This window comes from Musca autumnalis, unplaced genomic scaffold (genome assembly GCF_047663935.1).
Source record: "Musca autumnalis isolate F117 unplaced genomic scaffold, ASM4766393v1 scaffold_5, whole genome shotgun sequence".
NCBI lineage: Eukaryota > Metazoa > Arthropoda > Insecta > Diptera > Muscidae > Musca > Musca autumnalis.
In genome coordinates this window covers 129430127-129442573 of record NW_027412088.1, presented here as the reverse complement: position 1 = coordinate 129442573, position 12447 = coordinate 129430127, and the positions used below count along the sequence as shown (strand labels likewise).

Sequence of the window (12447 nt, the reverse complement as noted above, 5' to 3'; positions counted from 1 at the left end):
GTTTGCCGGCTTCTGATTGGCTGACACGCCGACTTTGACATTTATTTCAGTTTTTATGACGTTTCTGTCATTTCTCCGTTCCCGTACATTTAGCAAAATAAAGGAATGCCAGAGCCTCCTAAAGGAGAACGCGGGCGGATTTGCAAAGAGGCTCTTGCATTCCTTTATAATTTGAAATTTGGGGAAGCAAGCAAAGCAAGCGACGATTGATTTTGTTCTGGCCTTTAAGGCTTCTGCACAATGGCTCAGTTGAGTGCCGCGTTGCAACAACCACATAAAACACATGAAGTTTTCATGAGGTTGTTGTTTTTACCACGTGATGCTACTCACAACCGACCGAATATGCCGAGGCCTATAATGACTACTACATTTTGGTAGCTTTCTTACCGAAAAACTTCATGAATTACCGAAATTATAAACATTTTAGATTTACCGATTTTAGCCTGTAATTCGAAAAACATGACTGAAATTATGTTTCGATTCATATTATGCAATTTTCCTTTCGGCAATTGCTAGTTTGCCTGTGAGATAGAATGTTGAGAAGTAAAAGGTTCACATATGCCTCAACAATAGCACAAAAAATAGTGTCATGTAAATCGGAATTATAATGCACCTACATAACCTACATAACGCACATGCAACACACAACTATTTAGGTAATACCCCGGTTACACTTAACCTTATTAACCCAGTGGGTTTGTGTTTCAAATGTCAATTCCATAGCGCAAATGTCAAATAAATCCTAATAAAGTGGGCTAACCAGGAAAAAGGCTCTAGTGTAACCGTGCTATAAGCCCCTCATAAACAAAAGAAATATGTTTGTAATTCCAGTAATTTTTAATAGTAAAACTTGCAGTAGTTTTACTATTTTTGAACGCGTATTTCAAAATCTACAAGATTTGTGTAAGAGCCTTTTCGAGATAAATTTAATTTATTTATAATAATGTAACAAACCCACTGGGTTTCAAATGTCAATTCCATTGCGCATATGTCAAATAAAACCTCATAAAGAAGGTTAAGCTTGCAAAAAGCTATAATATAAACAGGCTATTGACACCGTTTTTGGAAGAATAAGACTGATGCACATTGTGAAATATGGGATGCTTAGTGGAACTTTAAGGAAATATGAAAGTACATAAAAAACATTTAATTTTTATTAGCCAAGTATGCCTCTGCATATGGTCCATATCCAGTTTGTCGATTTACTTCGCAAACTACTTAAAATGAACACAAAAGTTTAACTTTAGTTTCATACATTTGTTTTCTAAGTCCCAATTTACATTAGGCGAGTTTACTTGCGGCAATTGTCAGTTTGGGGGTGAGAGAGGGTGTTGAGAGGTAAAGGGTTACCATATACTTCACCTCTCTCTCCATGAAACTGACAATTGCCGCAAGTAAACTCGCCTAATGTAAATTGGGACTAATAGCGTAGACAGACGGCAGAGTTAATTGGCATTAACTGCCTTAATTCGAATTAATTCGTACATTATCCACATTAATGCACAAAATCAAACTGAATTTAAACTGTATTTAGGTATTCCAATATGTAATTCTGTAAAAGATGTCAAAGACTGATTCGTGACGCGACTCACAACGGATCGTATGTGCCGAGCCATTAACTGCTTTTCACCTGGTTTTTTGTGCACATTTTTTGCTGGCGTTTAAACGACCAGCGGCGTTAGGTAGGTTACACAAAAATGGAGCTGAAAACGCTCTCTTTAAAAACTTTTAAAAAGTACGGGAACACACATAAGTAGACATCGGATTTTGCATATTTTTTAATATTAAAGATACGAAGATTCTGATTGGACCAAAATTCGTTTCAAAGAAAACCAAATTCAATAACATTGACTATTTTGAAAAACAAAATAGAAGTCGTCATCCCAAATAAAAAAACGCCAACCCTCCTAACAGGGTCTTATTTTGTATTTATTTTGCATATGCACAAAATATGCAAAAAATAAGCAAAAAAAATCAAAAAATATGCAAAATATGCAAACAGATTTTGGCCGAAAATCGTCATAAAAATCGTAAAATCGTCATTTAAAGTTAGAAAAACCATCAAAAATACATAACAGTGTTCTAAACTATGACTGTTGACCGTTTAACGTCGATTTTTTCAGCAGATTATTATGTTATCGAGACCATTTACGACAGTGTGGTGTAGGGTATAAAAATATGGTATCGTAATACCATTTTTTATTATTAAACTATGCAAAAATATAAAATTTGATAAAATATCAAACGTTTTATGTAAAATTCAATATTTTTTGTCTTAATTTGTAGCATTGGGCTGGTTTTAACTCAAAGGACCAAATCGATCTCGGATTTTTTTAGCTAGGGAGCCGCCTAAACCTTTTAGTATTGTTAAATTTTAAGATTGCCAAAGTTTGAGCACAATTGGAATATGTTAACACGTGCTACTGGGGCCTCGAAGTTATGAATCTAGATTTTTTGCTATTTGGCGACTTAGACGACATATATATGTGAAACGGTTAAAGGTATTTGCTCGTATTATGCATTCAATTAAAGGCCATCCTGTTCTTAACATTTCTTGCTGAACAACAAAGTACGTAAGTGTTACTGAATTCGAGATAATAAAGCCAATGGGAATGAAAACGAATATATTTTACTTTATTTTAAAATGTTGCCTATAAGGACGAAGATCTATTTTAATTAATTTCTCGTTGGAGTCGAGCTTAATGACCGATGATTTTTGCAAGTGAAAAAGGAAAGGCCAAGATTCGAACCCACACAACCACCATTATGTTACATGTTTCCCCATTTTGTAGAGACTCATCAGACATATCGGCCGTGGAATGGCTTCGCTACCCATCAAATAGTTCCTTTTTCAAATGCAATTTTGTTTTTACAAAGATGGACATTTGTACATTCATTATATGGCTTCACATTTAAATTTACTTAAGAGACTGACATAATTTGGTTTTGGAGCCATCTAGGTGCAGATAACAACTTGTTGATGAACTCGGCTCTTTTCTATGTCGCTCACAATTTTCAAGTTGTTTACCATCCTTTACCCCTCCTGGTAATTGATGTTCTGTGGTCAAGTTGCAGGATCTTTTTCAAGAATTCGCAGTTAAAATTTAATCTCTTGAACAACAATTAAGCCTCACTTGTAATTATGCTTGGTAAACCTTTTTCTAGGAATTTCGGCAGTTGATTTTTGTAAGTTTGGATCGAATATTTCTGGAGAATTTTCTATCATTGCTTTGTTAAGATTTTTGTCGTCTTTTGGATCTTTACGGTGTTTTGCACTATCAGATCAAACAATGCCAGGCCAATAAGTTCAGGACTAAAGTACCAAATATATCATTTTGTTCTTTCCTTTATCTGATATTTGTTTGTGAATGCCTTTCGTATTAAGTAAATCTTCAATGCGTTTTAGGTCTTGTTTCGGACCTAAAAAATATTTCTGAATATCGTTTACACTATTTTTTGTATTAAACTCAATCTATTGTCTCTATTTCTTTACAACCTATATATTATATCTATATAAACATTATCTTGTTCATTATACGTTTTGTAAAATCAGTAACCCAAACTCTCACTTATAACGCTCAGTTGTTGTCGTGTGGGATACCAAATAAATAAAATAGAAAAAACATTCTGGGGGCGTTAAACCAGTCTCGAATGATTTAAACGCAAGGTGCTTTTACGGCCTCTTGTTCTTCGGAAGTGAGCTGGGCAGTAGTTTTAAAACACTCTCACCTACTTCGAACTTGGATTTGTCAATCGCAGACTATTCTTATAGAAATCGCTTGAATATGTTTGGTTGATGTCCGGATGTGCTTCCAAACTTGCAGTCAAAAATACCTCTCAACAATTTTTCTAACAAGTTTGTACGGTGGTACAGAAGCTCTCGACCTAATATGTGCTCGAGGTGGTGAGACCCCATTATTCTAGCATTTATACACTGCTAGTTCTTGTTTTTCCCATGAGCTACTGTCAGTTTCAGGAAAGCCTAGGAGTTGTTCTTTGCCCGCATGTGATACCAGAACAGCCAGCCCTTTTTTCTTCTCTGTTTTTATACCCTCCACCATAGGATGGGGGTATATTAAGTTTGTCACTACGTTTGTAACTACTCGAAATAATCATTGTAGACCCCATAAAATATATATATTCTTGATCAGCGTGCAATTCTACATCGATATAGCCATGTCCGTCCGTCTGTCTGTCTGTCCGTCTGTGGAAATCACTCTAGCTTCCGAACGGATTGACGTAGGTGGATGAAATTTTGGGAAAATCTATTATTTGTACGTAGGACTTTTGGTATTGAAAGCGGGTTATGTAGGTCCACGCTTTCGTATAGCCCCCATACAAAATGACGCGTGACGCGTCGTCGTTTTAAGGAATTTTTAAGATATTTGTCCCATTTTACCACCGAATTGGTTGTAATTTGGTAGTTTGTGTCTCCAGAGGCCAAAAAACATTCCTACCAAAGTTGGTTTATATAGGTTCACGTTTTGGTATAGCCCCCATTGGGAAGAATACAACCATAATTACAAAATCATTAATCCTGAAAAGAAGCCATTGGTATTACCTTCAAAAACAAACATCTTCCAAAACAAATGTTACACTGCAATTTAACACATGCATATCTAATCAAAAAAGAGTCTCCGCCTATATGCGAATATTGTAAAAGCAGTATCCTATCTATCCATCATCTGATCATTGATTGTCCATCGTTGCAAACTTTAAGGGCAAGGTGCTTTTCGTCAACTAATCCATTAAATACACTACCAATCCCTTCTCATGACAATGTTATTAATGTATATACTTTTCTCAAACTCTTGAATTTACAACATAAAATATAATTGTAAGATATATTTAGTAATCCTACATCTTATCCAACACCAATTTTAACCACATTTTAGCCGATAGCCTTAGATGCTAGTGCTATTTTTTATATAATTTTATTGTAATTTTTTATTATAATAAATATTTGAAATAAATAAATAAAAAAAGAACACATTTTTAACGCGAGGACTGATTCTGATAAGAAGATTTATCTAAAAACCCTATTAATGTCATTTGTATACCAATAATTAATTGAAATAAATAACTCGACGAAAAGAATAACTCGAATCCGCGAGTGCAGATTGGACTTGTACCGAACTATTGTAAGAAAATAATATTCTTTTTTGTCATAAAAACACCAAAACTTTACTATTTTACCAGATGTGATAGAGTCCATGTAAGACAACTAAAAAAATCAGAAAATTACATTTATGGTCTGTTCCAGTACTGCAAGAATCTACACATTCGCAGCACTGTTTGAGACTACGAAATCCAAATTAGGTCTCGGCAAAATTTTAGCTAAGTCCTGACAAAATAGGTTAAGCCGAAAAACTGCATCAACTCATATCCCAATGGTTGTTGTTCCGCCTTTTTTTCAATCTTAATTGTACGATTAAATGTTTATGAACTCGATGACATTTAAAACTTTCCAAGGACTATGACTTCTGTCGGCACAGCGGAGGCGAACATATGAAAATTCATATCTTTTGTTTTCTCGAAAACAAGTTAAAAAGTATCAGTCGGGTTTGCCGACGTAGATATACCCTCAGCCTGTGTGAGTTGAGACTTTAATCTATAGAAAGATCGAATACGGGCTTCATAACCAAAATCTTTGTCCTAAAAATTGTGTAGTCAGGGAGTTTCAGAATTTCATGGCCTCTTTTGGACGTATAAACTTTCCGACAAAATATCGAAACATTTGGGTATAAAACTTAACGTTATGGGCGTTGCGAATAAATGTTTATGCTGAGCTCATAAATTTGACTTCAATAAGAGCGCAAAAGTTTTGCACTTTTGTGGAGAAGATACCTGAAGGAATGGTCCATTTTGGAAGTGGGCCTAATTTTGGAAGTCATTCCTTTTGATAATTATGGTGTCAAGCCGTCATTTTAGTTGGTCATGGTAAGATTTAGAGCTTTTGAACCGTTATGGACTTACCCACAAAAAATAGAATATCGCTGTACCGCAAGCAGTAGCGTTGGTCAAAATGTCCAATGGATTCTCGAACAGCCCTTATATTGTACTTATGTTGAAATTTGGGGAGGTATCCGAAGATATTGTCGCATATAGACCTTCTTGGTACTTGATATACATATGTACGTCCGGAAGCAATTTTAGGATGTTCAAAGTTTCGGTGAAATCGGATATTGACATTTTGAGTGGGAGGTACCTGAAGAAGTGACCCGATATAATCCATATCCGTAGCTAATCTATGTCTCGAAGAAATCGATTTGGACCTTCGAGAGTTATTGTGCGCACAATTTTAGCGAAACATTTCGTTTCCGATATGTCTTAAAGTTCGGACCGATATGTCTTAAAGTTCGGTTGATCCGTTTGAGAGTTGTTATGCGCTCGAGCCAGACAGACGCCGAACTGGGCTAAATCGACGCCAATTATTTGAAGCGGCTTTTGTCGAAACATATGAGAAGCCAAAGGTCATTATTTCGATGAGGTACATTTTTATCATTAGCCTAAAGGTAGAAATTACAGCAGATTTTAATACAATTTAACCAATTTTTGAGCATTAATTTTGTTTCAACTACAACTTTGTTAATGATAGGAAAAAAATTCTGGTGGGTATGCTACTTGTAGCAGATATTAGAACTTTATGAAGCACAATAATAATTTTTTTTCTCCATTAAATAAATAATAAAAAAATTAAGGTAGTAAAACAATTTTCTAATTGGTCTTAGAGATATACTCCACGGAAAACACTTGATTTATCTTACATTTTGTCCAGTAAATACTAAACTCGTCATTTTTTTAATGAGTTTGAGAATGAGTTTAAGGCCTTGAAAACGCCAATTGTGGGTGTTCTCACTAGAAAGAAGGGCGGTTGGATTCTTGCCGTGAGCCTCGAAAATATTTCAGCAATGGAAATATTTTCCTCAAGATTCATCCACCAAGGAAATATGGAATGGAAAAAAGGAAAGAAAATGCGATGTTTTAGAATTTGGAATAGAACAATAATGGTTCTTTATTGAATTCAGTGAAACAGGAACGAACGCTTACCAAGAACAACAGTACTGGTTGATGCTTAGTTGACAAGTGTTTTTTTTGAAAAGAAATTACAATGTAAGTTTAGCAAGAGCAAGAAAGAGCAAATGAGAGCATACAGGTACAATTCTGAGCAGAACTAGGGATGCCGAATGCGAATATTTCGGAACCAAGAAAAATATAAATAGGGTTGCCAATTGGGGAAATCCGGCGTAAACATCCCGGGCCCCTTGCAGTATCACTGCAATAAAACATGACTCGACTGCACCGTGTACTCTCTCATTGCGTAATATAAATGAAAACAAATTTAAAATAGAACAGTAAATTATGAAATGAATTAAAAGTTTGAACTTAAAACTAATGAAATTATAGTTAAAGTATACTGCTACGTTGTTTCCGTGGTGGGAGGACCCATTGCGGAGTAGATTAGCGGCTCTCGATCGGAATATTGAATGCGTAGATATCTGGAAAGGCAGTTTGTGCTTTGTAGGGAGGAAAATACAATAGTGCTTACAAATAATCGGATGAACAGAAGTGAATTTGAAACATGATCTTGAATTTGTACTTCGGAAAGAGTGCAACAGCATAGGAAATCCTCGTTGATGACTTGAATTTGTACTTTTTAAGCAGTACAACAATACGGAAAGTGCTTCTTTGAAATATAATGTCGAATTTGTACCACTGGATGAGTACAAAAGTATAGAAAATGGAAACTGGGAATATAATTTTGGAATTGTACTCCGGAAATAGTTCAAAAATATGGAAAATATCTCTTGGAATAATTGGATATTGTACACTAAAGAGGAAGAATGGAAATTGCATTCGGTTGGAATTAATGCATGGATGATTTTCGGAACGGACAGTGTTTCCACTGGAGCAACACTTACTTTGGAGGAACCCAGGTGAGCGTATGCGGACGTACATGTGGCTATTCGCAGGTGGAACGGAATAAAGGATGAGATTCTTGGAACTGGGAAGAATTCGAAAGACTGTACATCAGTGTATGAAGAATTGCTATTATGGCTACGAATTTTGACCCAGTCTGGAGACAAATTATGTACTCGCCAAGCTGAGGGAAAAAAGAAACTTGTAAGTGTTTCGAATTTGATTACAGCTTTATCCGAATGTGTACTACAAAGTACATCACGCAGAATCTTACTTGTACTTGTGAATGGAATATCAGCTGGTTGAAGGAAAACTGGAATAGTACAGTACGGTTTACAAACGACAAATAATGTGCCGGTTTGTAAATGGAATTCATGAATTGCATCACCTGGGTGGTTGCTATAATGAATTATCTGGGATGGAGTATGATTTGAATGACGAAATATGGGTATATGAGTAACGAAGTTGCTTCGGATGTACTTCAATTTTGGAGGATGGTTTGGAAATGTTGAATTCCGCAATAGACTCAAATTTGGAGTCTGCTTGCCGAAAATAAAGAAATTCAACTTTGGAATCAGTTTGAATGTACTTGATGGAATATTCGCAATTGTGGCTACTCTCAGCAAGGAGTAATTTTTATTCGAATTGGAAGTTTGGATCCGAAATATCTCTTGTAGTCGAATAAATACTGAAATTAGGTTATCATAATCTGAATAGTGCAGAATATGAATATTATCTTTGAAATATATAAGTATTGGAAAATATTTAGAATACATCTGGATTGGAATTTCATTGTTTGGATCAATGAATTGGAAAATGGATTTATTATACTCCATCATGCCAGACAAATTCATGTTCTGGAACGGAATAATGGATGCACGAAGAAGCCTCTCGGAAGTGGAGAACTTCTTTGGATTTGAATTAAGGAATACAGGAACTTGATGCGTGACACGGGAAGGAAACTCATCCTGGGATGGAACAACGGATGCATAAGAGGACCTCTCGGAAATGGAGGGCCGCTCTGAATCGTAATCACGAAGTACAGGAACTGGATGAGTAACACCGTAAGGAAGGAAAATGGATGTGCAAGGAGACCTCTCGGAAGTGGAGGGTTCCTTTGGATTGGAATCAATGAATGCAGGAACTGGAAAAGGAACACTGCCAGGAAAACTATTCAGGAACAAAAGATTGGATGTACAAGGAAACCTCTCGGAAGTGGAGGGTTCCTTGGGATTGGACCAAATAAGTGTAGGAACTGGAGAAGAAACAACGGAATGAGCATCTTTCACCAAATCAGAGCCTAACAGAGCACATTCGGAATTTGGAATATATGTTTGAATGCCTCCACTTGAAGAAGTGGACTGTATTGGAGAATCAAAAATTTCAGTGGAGTCGACATTCAAAGCAGGATCGGAACTTGTGCTATGTAGCTGACTTGATGAATAGGTGTTACTAGAATCATCATGGAGCATGACATGATGTCGCTTTTGGCAATGGATACATTTACTCTTGGAAAGACAATTGCTCACACGATGCGTCTTGGAGAAACAGTTACAGCAAAGACCAATTTCTTTTATCTTTGCCGAACGTTGTCGTGGATCCAACGAAATAAATGTAGGACACTTTCGGATTGTGTGGGAAGCTGAGGAACATAGGCGACATTTCGGAATAGAACAGTTGCTTTGGATAGGAACCGAAATATCTCGAACCCTTAGGCTCGGAGATAAGCTTGGAGCCTGAAAATCGCCCATAACTGTATTCAATTTCGTCAAGCATGTGGAATAAATGGTTGACGCGTTTTGGAATTTCTGTTGAATTCTGTTCACCTTAAGGGAATTAGTATTTCTATGTTCTTCAACACATTCATCGAAAGCGGATTTTAGATTCAACCTCGCTTATGTGAATCTTAACCAGCTGAGCTGAAGTTAGTGGGATAATGCCACTAGTCACGCCAGAACAGAACTGTTCAAGACGACTGAGTGAACCTGCGAACATATTAAATGCCATTTCGTGAATGTCAAGGAATCGATCACCAGAAGAAATAAACGTACCACGAACGCTTAGGATGGATTAGGAATAGGATTGAAAATACTGGAAATCGTATCGGAGGAAATATTTGAATTGGAAACTGAAACGGAAAATGAAATAGAAAATAGTAATTGCCTCCTCAGAAATCAGAAACTTTCCGTTTGAATGGAGAACTAAGCACTTCGGAAACTCTGGGCAAATCTTTTCCCGTTAATTTCTCAGAAAATAGGAAAAATTCGGGTATATGTCGGAAAATATTGAGGAATTGGCGACTTTAAAAGAATTTTCTGGAATAAAAATCGCCCTCTAGAGGTTTCGGAATACACTATAAGGCAGGATACGAGCAGGGAACCACAATTGTTGGATAAAGAATCCAGAAAGTATCGAAGAGCCAGGAGGAAATCGGTCAGTAATGGAACAATCGACTTTATACAGACCAGTTTCTTAATATAAGCAACCCCTTGCGGACGTTGGGCACACTATAAATTCGCAACAGGCCACAGAAATTGCAAAGACAAAAATTGCTTCGAAAAAAATGGAAATAATCACGAAAAATTTGAAAAAATGAAAGTGTTTCAGTTATTTCTGTATTTATATAACGCCCCCTAGCGGAATAATGGAACACTAGAGATCAGGCACAATAAGAATAAATGGAAATGTTAAAGACTGTTCGGATAGAATAACGAAAATCCCAAAAAGTTTGGAAAAATACTGAAAAATCAAGGATTTTCGCTTATTTTAATTAATGTGTAGCGACACCTAGCGGCGGGATGCGACAATACTATTCGGAACAGCAAATCAAGTCGTCGATTATGAAGAATTCTCGAAAGAATTACCGAAATTCCCGAAAAAGTTGGAAAAAGTAATGAAAAATGTGTTCTTTGGAGAAATTAAGTTATGTGTGGAGCGCCACCTACCAGTGGAAATATGAACTAAATGTGATGGCGAGTGGTGAAACTTGATAATAACTCCAAAGAACTCGGAATAATTTCGAAAACCACGAAAAAAATTTAAAAAATAAGAAAAACAAGGATATTTTCCAGGTATCTTCGTATATAAACAGCACCCTCTAGCGGCAATATGGATAACTATATGTAGGCAAGAATGAGGTAGCTAAACACCTCACCTCTATATACACGATAATATATAAAAATATTATGTGTCACACACAAGTTGCAGACCGACCATATAAACGGGCTTGGTGTAGGGTGTACTGGGAACAGTTTTATCTCTGTTGAGTGAAACCAGGAATAGTTGGATAGATCACTGTTTGTTGACTGAGTGAACTTACTCAACAGTAACGAAGGAGAAAGAATAGAAGTAATGTGCGTGTGGGTGTTTATATGAAAAGCAGTGCTGCTGGTAAGGAGACTGCAATGCTGGTTGGGTCTCTAACAACAACAACTACTGTTGTAATGACTGACCGCTTGTTAAATAAACACACCAACAAACCAATAGAAATTGAATTGGAATGCTCTCGCGACAAAGTGGAAAGAAGAAATGTAATGCAGACAGCACACTGTCACGAGTCAAAAAAACGAATTGAATATTTAATTTGTATTTGGATGCGAGGAAATATAAAAATGAAATGCAAGAAAATTATTATTTCAATGGGAAAAAATAATAATTTTCGAACCAATTAAAATGCACAAATTAATTGGGAATTGAATGAATAATTAAATATTGGAACTTAATTACACGAAACTGAATTCAATTATATGGAGAAAATTGGAAATAGAATTCGGAACACTGTGCGCGAAATAAAATTGAAAAATCAAATTACCGACGGCAAAACGCACTTGAACTTTGGACTTGAAAATCACTTCTTGTATGCACTATTGTTTCACTTTAGGGAATCGAATATACAAAGCACAAACTTACCTTTTTATCGAAGAAATGTAGAATGGAATGATGACGATAGAATGAAAAGATGAACTTGATGAAATCTCAGCAACAAAAACTCGCAATCCGGCTCGAAGGACCAAAATGAAAACGCCAATTGTGGGTGTTCTCACTAGAAAGAAGGGCGGTTGGATTCTTGCCGTGAGCCTCGAAAATATTTCAGCAATGGAAATATTTTCCTCAAGATTCATCCACCAAGGAAATATGGAATGGAAAAAAGGAAAGAAAATGCGATGTTTTAGAATTTGGAATAGAACAATAATGGTTCTTTATTGAATTCAGTGAAACAGGAACGAACGCTTACCAAGAACAGCAGTACTGGTTGATGCTTAGTTGACAAGTGTTTTTTTTGAAAAGAAATTACAATGTAAGTTTAGCAAGAGCAAGAAAGAGCAAATGAGAGCATACAGGTACAATTCTGAGCAGAACTAGGGATGCCGAATGCGAATATTTCGGAACCAAGAAAAATATAAATAGGGTTGCCAATTGGGGAAATCCGGCGTAAACAGGCCTCAAGACCTTTATATGCATTACAGAATTCCTCGAGCCTTTGTTATTTTGGATTATAAAATAACATGAGATATGGAAGTTATTTAG

At 36.1% G+C, this 12447-nt stretch overlaps 1 long non-coding RNA gene across 1 annotated transcript; it reads left to right on the top strand.

The window, feature by feature from the left end:
* Positions 1–5170: 5170 nt before the first annotated feature.
* Positions 5171–12053, top strand: LOC141405219 (uncharacterized). The gene is made up of 2 exons (XR_012413163.1): positions 5171–9819; positions 10030–12053. It is a non-coding gene; the product is annotated as an uncharacterized lncRNA (long non-coding RNA).
* The last annotated feature ends 394 nt before the right edge of the window (positions 12054–12447 follow it).